We start from the raw sequence: 14948 nt of genomic DNA, 5'->3' as shown, positions 1-14948 counted from the left end.
GGAATACCCACTCTTGTGTGTGTGCATGTGTATGTGTGTATGTGCATGTGTGTAGTTTTCATAGATAGAGACTCTAGGGGAAAGTATGTATCTGCAACTAGCTCTCTCCGTCTCATTTCAGAATTAGACGTTTATCCATGTTTCTTCACTGGATGCAGGCCTGAACGGATGAACAAAGGTAGCTAGACCAACTAGCTCTCACCGTCTCACTTCAGAATTAGACGTTTATCCATGTTTTTTCACTGGATGCAGGCCTGAACTGATGAACAAAGGTAGCTAGACCAACTAGCTCTCACCGTCTCACTTCAGAATTAGACGTTTATCCATGTTTCTCAAACTTCAAATTAAGATGTTGTTGCAAACGTCAAATTTCTAAGTGTTTAAGGTTAAGTTAAGGCATTAACTCCAAAAATCTTAAGGTTAGGCATTAACTATGAATGGTTAAGGTAAGGGTTATGGTTTGCGATAGGCTTAAAAAACTAAAATCTAAAACTCAACTTTCTATTGCTGCATTTGAAATTGTAACCTTTGGAATCAGAGGCAGATGCTTACACCCAGCCGCCACAACACCTTGGCAAAACCAAAACCTACTTGAAGGTAAAAGCGCTCACTGTTTCCCCTTGTGGCCGGTTTCCATGTAATCTCCCGACGTCATGGATGGACGTCAAATACATACTTGTATCACCGGTGACCTGGCTGGAAAGTGAGTGACAGGATGATTTGATTGACAGCTGTCTCTAGGCAGGGACATGAGTTTGAAGCTATTTATTCTGAGGGTAATGACACACACACACACACTCACCCGCCCACACACACACACATACACACATACTGTACACACACACGCAGACACGCACATGTCACCACCTTTTCATGGAAATCTCATTCTCCCTCTCTCCCCTCTCTCGCTCACAAATAAAAATAAACAAAATCTAAATTTGTTTAGATAAAACCCAATATCTGTGACTGAACGATGATGGAGCCCATGTGAAGACTGAGAGGGAGAGAGACAGAAAGATATAGAGAAAGAAAAGGGAGAGAGACAGAGAAAGATATAGAGAAAGAAAAGGGGGCAAAATAGAGAAAGAGAGAGACAGAGAGCAAAGAGAAAGGGATGGGGGAAAGAAAGAGAGAGAGAGAGAGAAAAATAGAGATATATAGAGATACAGAGAGAAAGAGAGAGAGAGCAAAGAGAAAGAGAGGGGAAAGTACATATATATATATATATATATATATATATATATATATATATATATATATATACTTCTCAAAAAAATTAAGGGAACACTTAAACAACACAATGTAACTCCAAGTCAATCACACTTCTGTGAAATCAAACTGTCCACTTAGGAAGCAACACTGATTGACAATAAATTTCACATGCTGTTGTGCAAATGGAATAGACAAGAGGTGGAAATTATAGGCAATAAGCAAGACACCCCCAATAAAGGAGTGGTTCTGCAGGTGGAGACCACAGACCACTTCTCAGTTCCAATGCTTCCTGGCACATGTTTTGGTCCCTTTTGAATGCTGGCGGTGCTTTCACTCTAGTGGTAGCATGAGACGGAGTCTACAACCCACACAAGTGGCTCAGGTAGTGCAGCTCATCCAGGATGGCACATCAATGCTTGCTGTGGCAAGAAGGTTTGCTGTGTCTGTCAGCGTAGTGTCCAGAGCATCGAGGCGCTACCAGGAGACAGGCCAGTACATCAGGAGACGTGGAGGAGGCCGTAGGAGGGCAACAACCCAGCAGCAGGACCGCTACCTCCGCCTTTGTGCAAGGAGGAGCACTGCCAGAGCCCTGCAAAATGACCTCCAGCAGGCCACAAATGTGCATGTGTCTGCTCAAACGGTCAGAAACAGACTCCACGAGGGTGGTATGAGGGTCCGACGTCCACAGGTGGGGGTTGTGCTTACAGCCCAACACCGTGCAGGACGTTTGGCATTTGCCAGAGAACACCAAGATTGGCAAATTCGCCACTGGCGCCCTGTGCTCTTCACAGATGAAAGCAGGTTCACACTGAGCACATGACAGACGTGACATAGTCTGGAGACGCCGTGGAGAACGTTCTGCTGCCTGCAACATCCTCCAGCATGACCGGTTTGGCGGTGGGACAGTCATGGTGTGGGGTGGCATTTCTTTGGGGGGCCGCACAGCCCTCCATGTGCTCGCCAGAGGTAGCCTGACTGCCATTAGGTACCGAGATGAGATCCTCAGACCCCTTGTGAGACCATATGCTGGTGCGGTTGGCCCTGGGTTCCTCCTAATGCAAGACAATGCTAGACCTCATGTGGCTGGAGTGTGTCAGCAGTTCCTGCAAGAGGAAGGCATTGATGCTATGGACTGGCCCGCCCGTTCCCCAGACCTGAATCCAATTGAGCACATCTGGGACATCATGTCTCGCTCCATCTACCAACGCCACGTTGCACCACAGACTGTCCAGGAGTTGGCGGATGCTTTAGTCCAGGTCTGGGAGGAGATCCGTCAGGAGACCATCCGCCACCTCATCAGGAGCATGCCCAGGCGTTGTAGGGAGGTCATACAGGCACGTGGAGGCCACACACACTACTGAGCCTCATTTTGACTTGTTTTAAGGACATTACATCAAAGTTGGATCAGCCTGTAGTGTGGTTTTCCACTTTAATTTTGAGTGTGACTCCAAATCCAGACCTCCATGGGTTGATAAATTGGATTTCCATTGATTATTTTTGTGTGATTTTGTTGTCAGCACATTCAACTATGTAAAGAAAAAAGTATTTAATAAGATTATTTCTTTCATTCAGATCTAGGATGTGTTGTTTAAGTGTTATATATACAGTTGAAGTCGGAGGTTTACATACACTTAGGTTGGAGTCATTAAAACTCGTTTTTCAACCACTCCACAAATATGTTGTTAACAAACTATAGTTTTGGCAAGTCGGTTAGGACATCTACTTTGTGCATGACACAAGTAATTTTTCCAATAATTGTTTACAGACAGATTATTTCACTTATAATTCACTGTATCACAATTCCAGTGGGTCACAAGTTTACATAAACTAAGTTGACTGTGCCTTTAAACAGCTTGGAAAATTCCAGAAAATTATGTCATGGCTGAAGAAGCTTCTGATAGGCTAATTGACATCCTTTGAGTCAATTGGAGGTGTACCTGTGGATGTATTTCAAGGCCTACCTTCAAATTCAGTGCCTCTTTGCTTGACATCATGGGAAAATTAAAAGAAAGCCAAGACCTCGGAAAAAATAATTGTAGACCTCCACAAGTCTGGTTCATCCTTGGGAGCAATTTCCAAACGCCTGAAGGTACCGCATTCATCTGTACAAACAATAGTACGCAAGTATAAACACCATGGGACCACGCAGCCGTCATACCGCTCAGGAAGGAGACGCGTTCTGTCTCCTAGAGATGAATGCACTTTGGTGCGTAAAGTGTAAATCAATCCCAGAACAACAGCAAAGGACCTTGTGAAGATGCTGGAGGAAACAGGTACAAAAGTATCTATATCCACAGTAAAACGATTCCTATATCGACATAACCTGAAAGTCCGCTCAGCAAGGAGGAAGCCACTGCTCCAAAACCGGCATAAAAAAAGCCAGACTACTGTTTGCAACTGCACATGGGGACAAAGTTTGTACTTTTTGGAGAAATGTCCTCTGGTCTGATGAAACAAAAATATTACTTTTTGGCCATAATTACCATCATTATGTTTGGAGGAAAAAGGGGGACGCTTGCAAGCCGAAGAACACCATCCCAACCGTGAAGCACCGGGGTGGTAGCATCAAGTTGTGGGGGTGCTTTGCTGCAGCAGGGACTGGGGCACTTCACAAAATAGATGGCATCACGAGGAAGGAAAATGATGTGGATATATTGAAGCAACTTCTCAAGACATGTCAGGAAGTTAAAGCTTGGTCGCAAATGGGTCTTCCAAATGGACAATGACCCCAAGCATACTTCCAAAGTTGTGGCAAAATGGCTTAAGGACAACAAAGTCAAGGTATTGGAGTGGCCATCACAAAGACCTGACCTCAATCCTATAGAGAATTTGTGGGCAGACCTGAAAAAGCGTATGTGACAAAGAGGCCTACAAACCTGACTCAGTTACACCAGCTCTGTCAGGAGGAATGGGCCAAAATTCACCCAACTTATTGTGGGAAGCTTGTGGAAGGCTACCCAAAATGTTTTACCCAAGTTAAACAATTGAAAGGCAATGCTACCAAATACTAATTGAGTGTGTGTAAACTTCTGACCCACTGGGAATGTGATGAAAGAAATAAAAGCTAAAATAAATCATTTTCTCTACTATTATTCTTACATTTCACATTCTTAAAATAAAGTGGTGATCCTAACAGACCTAAGACAGGGAATTTTTACTAGGATTAAATTTCAGGAATTGTGAAAAACTGATTAAAAATGTATTTGGCTAAGGTGTATGTAAACTTCCAACTTCAACTGCATATTGGCTAAGGTGTATGTACATTTCCAACTTCAACTGTATATATATATATATATATATATATAGAGAGAGAGAGAGTTTTTAAAAACCTTTATTGAGTCTGGGAACCCACAACACAATAAACACTCAAAGAAATGAAAAACATTGTTAAACATCAATTAAAAACACAACACCAAGATGTAATCTTCCTCCACAGTAACTAAACACAATATCCTCTGAATACCCCATATGCTCATAAACAGCCCAATGTTATTAACCAGTTTGTAATAGGCAAACTCAACCCTCAGTCTCGCTGCCAACATCCCCTCCAGCATGCCCACCACATCCACAGACTCCTGTCACCGAATACTGTTCTTTCGTGTCTTCCAAATTGCTAATTTAGCTGCCCCTGACACAAAGTTAAGTAAAATAACTACACCCCTTTGACTAAACCTGTACTTTGGCCCAAATATAAACAGTTGGGAAGAGAAAACCTCTCCCAGAGCTGAGAACCAACTAGTGATCAGGTTAATCATCCCGACCAACCTGGGACACTGTAAAAACAGATGTGCCAGAGTTTCAGACTCAGCACAGAATGGACACCCCTCCCCAACAGTAGGATCCATATGTACCAGATGCATGTTAGTGGCTATAGCTCCATGTATTATCCTCCATTGGAGGTCAGCTGTCCTCTAATCAATAGGCAGTTTATATAAAGACCACCTACAGCCTTTTGGGGAGGCACCTGGACCAAACACACCCGCCCACCTCGTCGATTTGGCCCCTTCCAAGAAAGAAGCACGGGCCACTTTTACACATATTATGTACATGGCCTTCTTTCCCACCGCCTTGAACTCCCCCAGCTCCAGGGTATGGAAGGAAAGCAGCATCCCCACATCCTCCTCTAATGCCCCCACCGCAGCACTAACATTCAGCACAGGGAACACATCATCCAGACCCTCCATCCTCCTCTAATGCCCCCCACCACAGCACTAACATTCAGCACAGGGAACACATCATCCAGACCCTCCATCCTCCTCTAATGCCCCCCACCGCAGCACTAACATTCAGCACAGGGAACACATCATCCAGACCCTCAGTCCTCCTCTAATGCCCCCCACCGCAGCACTAACATTCAGCACAGGGAACACATCATCCAGACCCTCCATCCTCCTCTAATGCCCCCCACCGCAGCACTAACATTCAGCACAGGGAACACATCATCCAGACCCTCCATCCTCCTCTAATGCCCCCCACCGCAGCACTAACATTCAGCACAGGGAACACATCATCCAGACCCTCCATCCTCCTCTAATGCCCCAGCAGCACTAACATTCAGCACAGGGAACACATCATCCAGACCCTCTGTCCAACGATCAGAACTGGAAGCATCAGTCACATACTGCCGATGAAGTACTTTCAAGGAATCACAGACCTCCGCTACGACCTTCCTCAGTAGGAGACATGATCGGATCCCTGCTCTTTCTCCCAGCTCCTCCAATGATCTGCTCCTACTCCGCATCAGATGACCCAGCTTGGTTCACCCCACACCTAACAGACATGAACGTAGGCTGGCTGTAAAAAAGAGGCTCTTCAAAAAGCCACATGTCGGGACATGTCGAAAACTCTTCCAGCACCCTTCCAGCATGCTAATCATCATTGTTTTAATTTTCTCTTAACCTTACTACATTTCCCACTACCCTTTGCTGCCGTGACAACAGTAACACATTTTCGCAAGCGGAAATGCTTCTTCACACTCAACTGGTCTAACCCCACCGTTTTCTGTAACACCACAGCTGACCTCATAAACTTATCAACATCCCAAAAAATCTGACAATTGAACAGATTTCCCAAATGTCTGATCCAGGAACCCATTTACCTCACCTAAATTGTAAATTGAGTCGTCGCCAGCTGCTATTATATCAACAGAGATATCAGACATGTTCCTATCCTTCTCCTGATCCTCCTCAACTGAGGCCACAGACCCCTGATTCCCCTCTACCACATCCCTCTCAACACTCCCCACTATCACCCCATCACTCGTACCGGCCATCTCCTCCACTACCTGGGAGACTAGCCCCACCTGAACCCCCTCCTGTACCCCATTACTCACAATGGACATCTCCTCCACTACCTGGGAGACTAGCCCCACCTGAACCCCCTCCTGTACCCCATTACTCGTACTGGGCATCTCCTCCACCACCTGGGAGACTAGCCCCACCTGAACCCCCTCCTGTACCACATTACTCACAATGGACATCTCCTCCACTACCTGGGAGACGAGCTCTACCTGAACCCCCTCCTGTACTCCATCACTCGTACTGGGCATCTCCTCACCAGTCTGGGGAAATGGCTCCCCAGATCCATCCTTACCTTCTACAACAATATTTTCTGCTGCACATCAGAGGCTATGTTCCCCTCTGGTACAAGCTACAACTCAGTGCCCTCAACACAAACAACGTGTTCCTCAGCAACAGGTGCTTGTGGCTGCTCTACCACTGTCGGCCCACCTCTCCCTACATCAGTGGGCCCAGGCGTTACGAGGTCCACCTCCGCCTTCCCCTTTTTCGGGCAAGCATGTCACTTATGGCCAACATCCCCACACTCAAAACACCGGTGACTACCCGTGCTAGCATAAGCCATATACTGTCTGTTGTCATACTTGACTTTAAACGATAACTCTAAAGTCTTCTCCGGTGAGGACACCCGGTTCTGAAACATAACCTGTTTCAGAACCGGGTGTTTGAAACGACATAACCTGTTTCAGAGCCTGGTGTTTTAAACGACATAACCTGTTTCAGAGCCTGGTGTTTTAAATGACATAACCTGTTTCAGAGCCTGGTGTTTTAAACGACATAACCTGTTTCAGAGCCTGGTGTTTTAAACGACATAACCTGTTTCAGAGCCCGGGTGTTTGAAACGACATAACCTGTTTCAGAGCCCGGGTGTTTGAAACGACATAACCTGTTTCAGAGCCCGGGTGTTTGAAACGACATAACCTGTTTCAGAGCCCGGGTGTTTGAAACGACATAACCTGTTTCAGAGCCTGGTGTTTTAAACGACATAACCTGTTTCAGAGCCCGGGTGTTTGAAACGACATAACCTGTTTCAGAGCCCGGGTGTTTGAAACGACATAACCTGTTTCAGAGCCCGGGTGTTTGAAACGACATAACCTGTTTCAGAGCCCGGGTGTTTGAAACGACATAACCTGTTTCAGAGCCCGGGTGTTTGAAACGACATAACCTGTTTCAGAGCCTGGTGTTTGAAACGACATAACCTGTTTCAGAGCCTGGTGTTTTAAACGACATAACCTGTTTCAGAGCCGGGTGTTTTAAACGACATAACCTGTTTCAGAGCCCGGGTGTTTGAAACGACATAACCTGTTTCAGAGCCTGGTGTTTTAAATGACATAACCTGTTTCAGAGCCTGGTGTTTTAAACGACATAACCTGTTTCAGAGCCGGGTGTTTTAAACGACATAACCTGTTTCAGAGCCGGGTGTTTTAAACGACATAACCTGTTTCAGAGCCGGGGTGTTTGAAACGACATAACCTGTTTCAGAGCCTGGTGTTTTAAACGACATAACCTGTTTCAGAGCCTGGTGTTTTAAACGACATAACCTGTTTCAGAGCCCGGGTGTCTGAAACGACATAACCTGTTTCAGAGCCGGGTGTTTTAAACGACATAACCTGTTTCAGAGCCCGGGTGTTTGAAACGACATAACCTGTTTCAGAGCCGGGTGTTTTAAACGACATAACCTGTTTCAGAGCCGGGTGTTTTAAACGACATAACCTGTTTCAGAGCCTGGTGTTTTAAACGACATAACCTGTTTCAGAGCCTGGTGTTTTAAACGACATAACCTGTTTCAGAGCCGGGTGTTTTAAACGACATAACCTGTTTCAGAGCCCGGGTGTCTGAAACGACATAACCTGTTTCAGAGCCTGGTGTTTTAAACGACATAACCTGTTTTAGAACTTCCCAAACCGCAATAACATTTCAAATCGTAACCATTGTTGAAGGAGAAAAAAGGGGCGTTCCTTGAATAAACATACCTTTAAGAAGTACACCATGCTCAACCATACGATCAACAAGACCTCTTCTTTAAGAAGTACACCATGCTCAACCATCCGATCAACAAGACGCTCTTCTTTAAGAAGTACACCATGCTCAACCATCCGATCAACAAGACGCTCTTCTTTAAGAAGTACACCATGCTCAACCATCCGATCAACAAGACGCTCTTCTTTAAGAAGTACACCATGCTCAACCATCTGATCAAGAAGACGCTCTTCTTTAAGAAGTACACCATGCTCAACCATCTGATCAACAAGACGCTCTTCTTTAAGAAGTACACCATGCTCAACCATCTGATCAACAAGACGCTCTTCTTTAAGAAAAACCACCATCGTTTTATTCATCCGCGACGCATAAGCAACATTTTCATAGCCTACCTTCTCTCCTACGGCGACCAAAAACTCCTCCACATTGACAGTAGCTTCAGTAACACACCTGAAACCGTGGCCAAGTGACAGGGACGGAGTCCCCATGTGGGTCCCCATCCCCACCAAAACCAGGGCAATTCCAACAAGAAATACAATATACATAATTCTACCACAAAAGCAACAAAAAAGAATGTTAATCATGCATAGAAAAAGGAAAACCACCAAGAAAAGGAAATAAAAAAGGAAACACAGGTGATCTAACTTCAGACACCACTCGCACATACAATTCCCAGTATACACCAACACTCCCAGAATGCAGAGAGAGATTGAGAGAGAGAGAGAGAGAAAACGAGAGAGAGAAGTGAGGAACAGAGGAGCAGCTGCAGATGTAGGATCTTAATTTGACCTGTATTGTCACAGCAAAATAATCCTGCAGCAACAGGTTTTGAACTTATGTCCATAATGTTTCTTGATTGGTGGTTAGGCTATTAGCTGGTCAAAATGAAGCTACATGAAAAGTGGAATACAATCAGTATAACCATGTAATAGTGTGGGTTTTCAGTGAATTTATGTAAATCAGGAAGCTCATCTGCATTTCATGCATCGCAGGAAAATTATCACCAACAAAAGAGTGATCAAATTAAGATCCTACATGTGTAGCAGCGATATCAAGGCTTGACGGAGATAGACCCTGACAAGCCCCACAGACTGGCAGCCTGGTGTGTGTGTGTGTGTGTGTGTGTGTGTGTGTGTGTTGTGTGTGTGTGTGTGTGTGTGTGTGTTGTACTTAAAACTTGGGGTTTATAGGTGTAGACAGTTCACACACACACAGCAGGCTGCCAGTCTGTGGGGCTTGTCAGGGTCTACGCGCACGTGTGTGTGTGATTGTGTGTGTGTGTGTGTGTGTGTGTGTGTGTCTGTGTGTGTGTGTGAGCGTGGCGTGTGTGTGTGTGTGTGTGTGTGTGTGTGTGTGTGTGTGTGTGTGTGTGTGTGTGTGTGTGTGTGTGTGTGTGTGTGTGTGTGTGTGTGTGTGTGTGTGTGTGTGTGTGTGGTCGTCGTATCTAAAACATTGTTTCTAGGTGAAGACAGCTCTTTCTCAGCCTGGCTGCTCGACTGGCGAGTGACAGACACAGAGAGAAACATGAGTGCGAACTGTCTACACACTGTCACACCTGCTCCCGCTCTCTGGCGCTCGAGGGCTACAGGCCCATCATTACGCACACCTGTCACCATCATTACGCGCATCAGCGCTTCATTGGACTCATCTGGACTCCATCACTTTATTGATTGCCTCCTCTATATCTGTCTATTCCTCAGCATTAATGTCGTTATGTTTCTCTTGTCCAGACGCTGTCTGTGTTTTGTTTCATGTCTGTTATTTATTAAATATTCACTCCCTGTACGTGCTTCTCATCTCCTAACGTCTGTCCTCCCAGAATGCTGACAGCAATATTGGAAGCCTTAGGGACTTTTTTTCTTTTTTTGTTTTGGTTGGTGATGTCTGGTCTGGGTACCGCTGCCGAAGGAACCGCAGGTGCCTCAGCTGGTGTCAGGCTTCCATGCTTTAGCTGGCTCGGGACATTTTCTTGCCTCGGTTGGCTCGGAAGGCTCCCACGCCTCAGCCGACTCGTCGGGCTCCCACGCCTCAGCCGACTCGTCGGGCTCCCACGCCTCAGCCGACTCGTCGGGCTCCCACGCCTTAGCTGGCTTGTCGGGCTCCCACGCCTCAGCCGACTCGTCGGGCTCCCACGCCTCAGCTGACTCGTCGGACTCCCACGCCTCAGCCGACTCGTCGGACTCCCACGCCTCAGCCGACTCGTCGGACTCCCACGCCTTAGCCGACTCGTCGGGCTCCCACGCCTTAGCCGATTCGTCGGGCTCCCACGCCTTAGCTGGCTTGTCGGGCTTGATCCCCGTGTCAGCATTAATGTCGTTATGTTTCTCTTGTCCAGACGTTGTCCGTGTTCTGTTTCATGTCTGTTATTTATTAAATATCCACTCCCTGTACGTGCTTCTCATCTCCCAGCGTCTGTCCTCACATACACACACAAACACACACACGCCTGCACGTGCACACATAGATGGATACACAGAGCTGCTGGCAAAACTGATATTGGGAAAAGCATCACCTACACAGGCAGAAAGACAGACAGACCGACTGACTGATTGAATTTGACAAAACTCACATATGGTTTAAGATCTGGGGAGTATCCTCAGGTAGCATAAACATAAACAAAACCAACGACCGTAAGCAGCTGGCAGTCATTTCCTGGAATATAGAATTTACAATATGTACATAGTGTCAGACACTATTAACTAAGCCATGGGAGATAGAACTCACGGCTGAATTTAGAACTCAAACTTCTGGAACTCTTGATAGTCAGAAAGAACACCTACAGAAATTAATCTGAAACTCTTTTTCCTAATGAATATATAAAATGCTAAACCTGACATTTGCTACACATTTCCTCTGCCCAGAAAAGTACCCCTAAAGCAGCAAAGTGAGTATGTCTGGAGCATAAGCTTTGTCCTAATTAGAATTTATTCACATCCTGTGTGTGTGGGTAGAATATTTTACATTTATACAGCAAAAAGTCATACTCTTCTCCCCCAAACACACACCTCCACAAACTGTGAGAAAACCAAACTGTTTTAGCAAAAACCTCTTTCACAAGGTTTTCTGATTATATTGTTTCTCTATTGTCAAACACAGGTGTAACACACACACACACACACACACACACACACACACACACACACACACACACACACACACACACACACACACACACACACACACACACACACACACACACACACACACACACATATTGTATTATCAGGAAAGACTGTAAACTGATAACCGTTTCGGCCAAAGTGGAAATTACAAGTGTTTTCTCCTGTCAATTGTTTCTGTATGAGTAGTATTCTGATTTTTTCATTTATGAATATATAATAAAACATTTGCATATTGTTGAACATAATACACGCTATCAAAGTTCCAGAGTGAGATCTCTTCTAGTCTTAAAGTTAGGGTCCATTTTGTACAGACAAATTGACATATTAAGCAAAATAATGAATTACAGCCCTCCTTTAACTTGTATCATGGTTACCCCAGTTACCACAACCACAATGTCAAAATTGGATATCGGCTATCATAAAAAATTCATGAAAACAAAAATGTGTTTTTTAGTTAGATTGAGCGACCATTTTGAATCCATTTTCACATTCACTCTTGCTAATGCTTCCAAATTGGATCATAACTCTGAAAGTAGCAGAGATCCCACTCCAAAACGTTTATATCCCAGTAGAGTGTATTATATAGAACAATTATCCAAATCTAAATTCTTATATTTTCAATATTCATGTTTATATTTGTGAATATTAATATTCAAATTGTAGCTTTGTGGCACCTACAGATGAAACACTATGGAGTCTTACGGGTAAGGCCAAAATGTGATAAATATGCCAACTTTGATAAATCATTTCTTAATTCTGCTTTTAGATACAAAATAATGTCAAATATATGTCAACAGTCCTTCCTCCAAAGGACTCCTCTATGGATTACATTTCATGTAAATCCCCAAAACCATGGTCATGTTTTGTCTGGGTTTCGTGAGGAATCACTCACTAACTTTCTACACTCTTAGAAAAAAAAGAAGCTATTTATGTATTATATTGTGATGTATTGTAACAGGCCCACAATGTGATTACCTCAGTCCGATTTGGATATATTTAGAAGTAGTCCCTTTTGAGGTTTAGAAGAAGTGACTGCTAAATGCTAACTCCTGTTCATATAAGCTGGTAGCATAGCTAGCATAGAGAAATTGGTGGCGGTAGTCAAAGTCGTTTTTAACTGTAATGGAGCTGATTGGTGACAACACATGAACATTAAATCAAATCAAAGTTTATTTGTCACGTGCGTCGAATACAACAGGTGTAGACCTTACAGTGAAATGCTTACTTACAGGCTATAACCAATAGTGCAAAAACGGTATTAGGTGAACAATCGGTAGGTAAAGAAATAAAACAACAGTAAAAAGACAGGCTATATACAGTAGCGAGGCTATAAAAGTAGCGAGGCTACATACAGACACCAGGTAGTCAGGCTGATTGAGGTAGTATGTACATGTAGATATGGTTAAAGTGACTATGCACATATGATAAACAGAGAGTAGCAGTAGTGTAAAAGAGGGGTTGGCGGGTGGTGGGACACAATGCAGATAGCCCGGTTAGCCAATGTGCGGGAGCACTGGTTGGTCGGCCCAATTGAGGTAGTATGTACATGAATGTATAGTTAAAGTGATTATGCATATATGATAAACAGAGAGTAGCAGCAGCATAAAAAGAGGGGTTGGTGAGGTTTGGGGGGCACACAATGCAAATAGTCTGGGTAGCCATTTGATTACCTGTTCAGGAGTCTTATGGCTTGGGGGTAAAAACTGTTGAGAAGCCTTTTTGTCCTAGACTTGGTACTCCAGTACCACTTGCCATGCGGTAGTAGAGAGAACAGTCTATGACTGGGGTGGCTGGGGTCTTTGACAATTTTTAGGGCCTTCCTCTGACACCGCCTGGTGTAGAGGTCCTGGATGGCAGGCAGCTTAGCCCCAGTGATGTACTGGCCGTACGCACTACCCTCTGTAGTGCCTTGCGGTCAGAGGCCGAGCAATTGCCGTACCAGGCAGTAATGCAACCAGTCAGGATGCTCTCGATGTTGCAGCTGTAGAACCTTTTGAAGATCTCAGGACCCATGCCAAATCTTTTTAGTTTCCTGAGGGGGAATAGGCTTTGTTGTGCCCTCTTCACAACTGTCTTGGTGTGTTTGGACCATTCTAGTTTGTTGTTGATGTGGACACCAAGGAACTTGAAGCTCTCAACCTGCTCCACTACAGCCCCGTCGATGAGAATGGGGGCGTGCTCAGTCCTGTAGTCCACAATCATCTCCTTAGTCTTGGTTACATTGAGGGATAGGTTGTTATTCTGGCACCTCCCGGCCAGGTCTCTGACCTCCTCCCTATAGGCTGTCTCGTCATTGTCGGTGATCAGGCATACCACTGTTGTGTCGTCTGCAAACTTAATGATGGTGTTGGAGTCGTGCCTGGCCATGCAGTCGTGGGTGAACAGGGAGTACAGGAGGAGACTGAGCACGCACCCTTGGGGAGCTCCAGTTCTGAGGATCAGCGTGGCAGATGTGTTGCTACATACCCTCACAACCTGGGGCGACCCTTCAGGAAATCCAGGATCCAGTTGCAGAGGGAGGTGTTTAGTCCCAGGATCCTTAGCTTAGTGATGAGCTTTGAGGGTACTATGGTGTTGAGCGCTGAGCTGTAGTCAATGAATAGCATTCTCACATAAGTGTTCCTTTTGTCCAGGTGGGAAAGGGCAGTGTGGAGTGCAATAGAGATTGCATCATCTGTGGATTTGTTTGGGTGGTATGCAAATTGGAGTGGGTCTAGGGTTTCTGGGATAATGGTGTTAATGTGAGCCATTACCAACCTTTCAAAGCACTTCATGGCTACGGGCGTGAGTGCTACGGGTCTATAGTCATTTAGACAGGTTGCCTTTGTGTTCTTGGGCACAGGGACTATGGTGGTCTGCTTGAAACATCTTGGTATTACAGACTCCATCAGGGACATGTTGAAAATGTCAGTGAAGACACCTGCCAGTTGGTCAGCACATGCCCGGAGCACACGTCCTGGTAATCCATCTGGCCCCGCAGCCTTGTGAATGTTGACCTGTTTAAAGGTCTTACTCACGTCGGCTATGGAGAGCGTGATCACACAGTCGTCCGGAACAGCTGATGCTCTCATGCATGCCTCAGTGTTGCTTGCCTCGAAGCAAGCATAGAAGTGATTTAGCTCGTCTGGTAGGCTCATGTCACTGGGCAGCTCACGGCTGTGCTTCCCTTTGTAGTCTGTAATAGTTTGCAAGCCCTGCCACATAAGACGAGCATCAGAGCCGGTGTAATAGGATTCAATCTTAGCCCTGTATTGACGCTTTGCCTGTTTGATGGTTCGTTGCAGGGCATAGCAGGATTTCTTGTAAGCTTCCAGGTTAGAGTCCCGCACCTTGAAAG

Source organism: Salmo salar, chromosome ssa18 (genome assembly GCF_905237065.1).
Source record: "Salmo salar chromosome ssa18, Ssal_v3.1, whole genome shotgun sequence".
Classification (NCBI taxonomy): domain Eukaryota; kingdom Metazoa; phylum Chordata; class Actinopteri; order Salmoniformes; family Salmonidae; genus Salmo; species Salmo salar.
Note: the sequence above shows the minus strand (reverse complement) of the source record.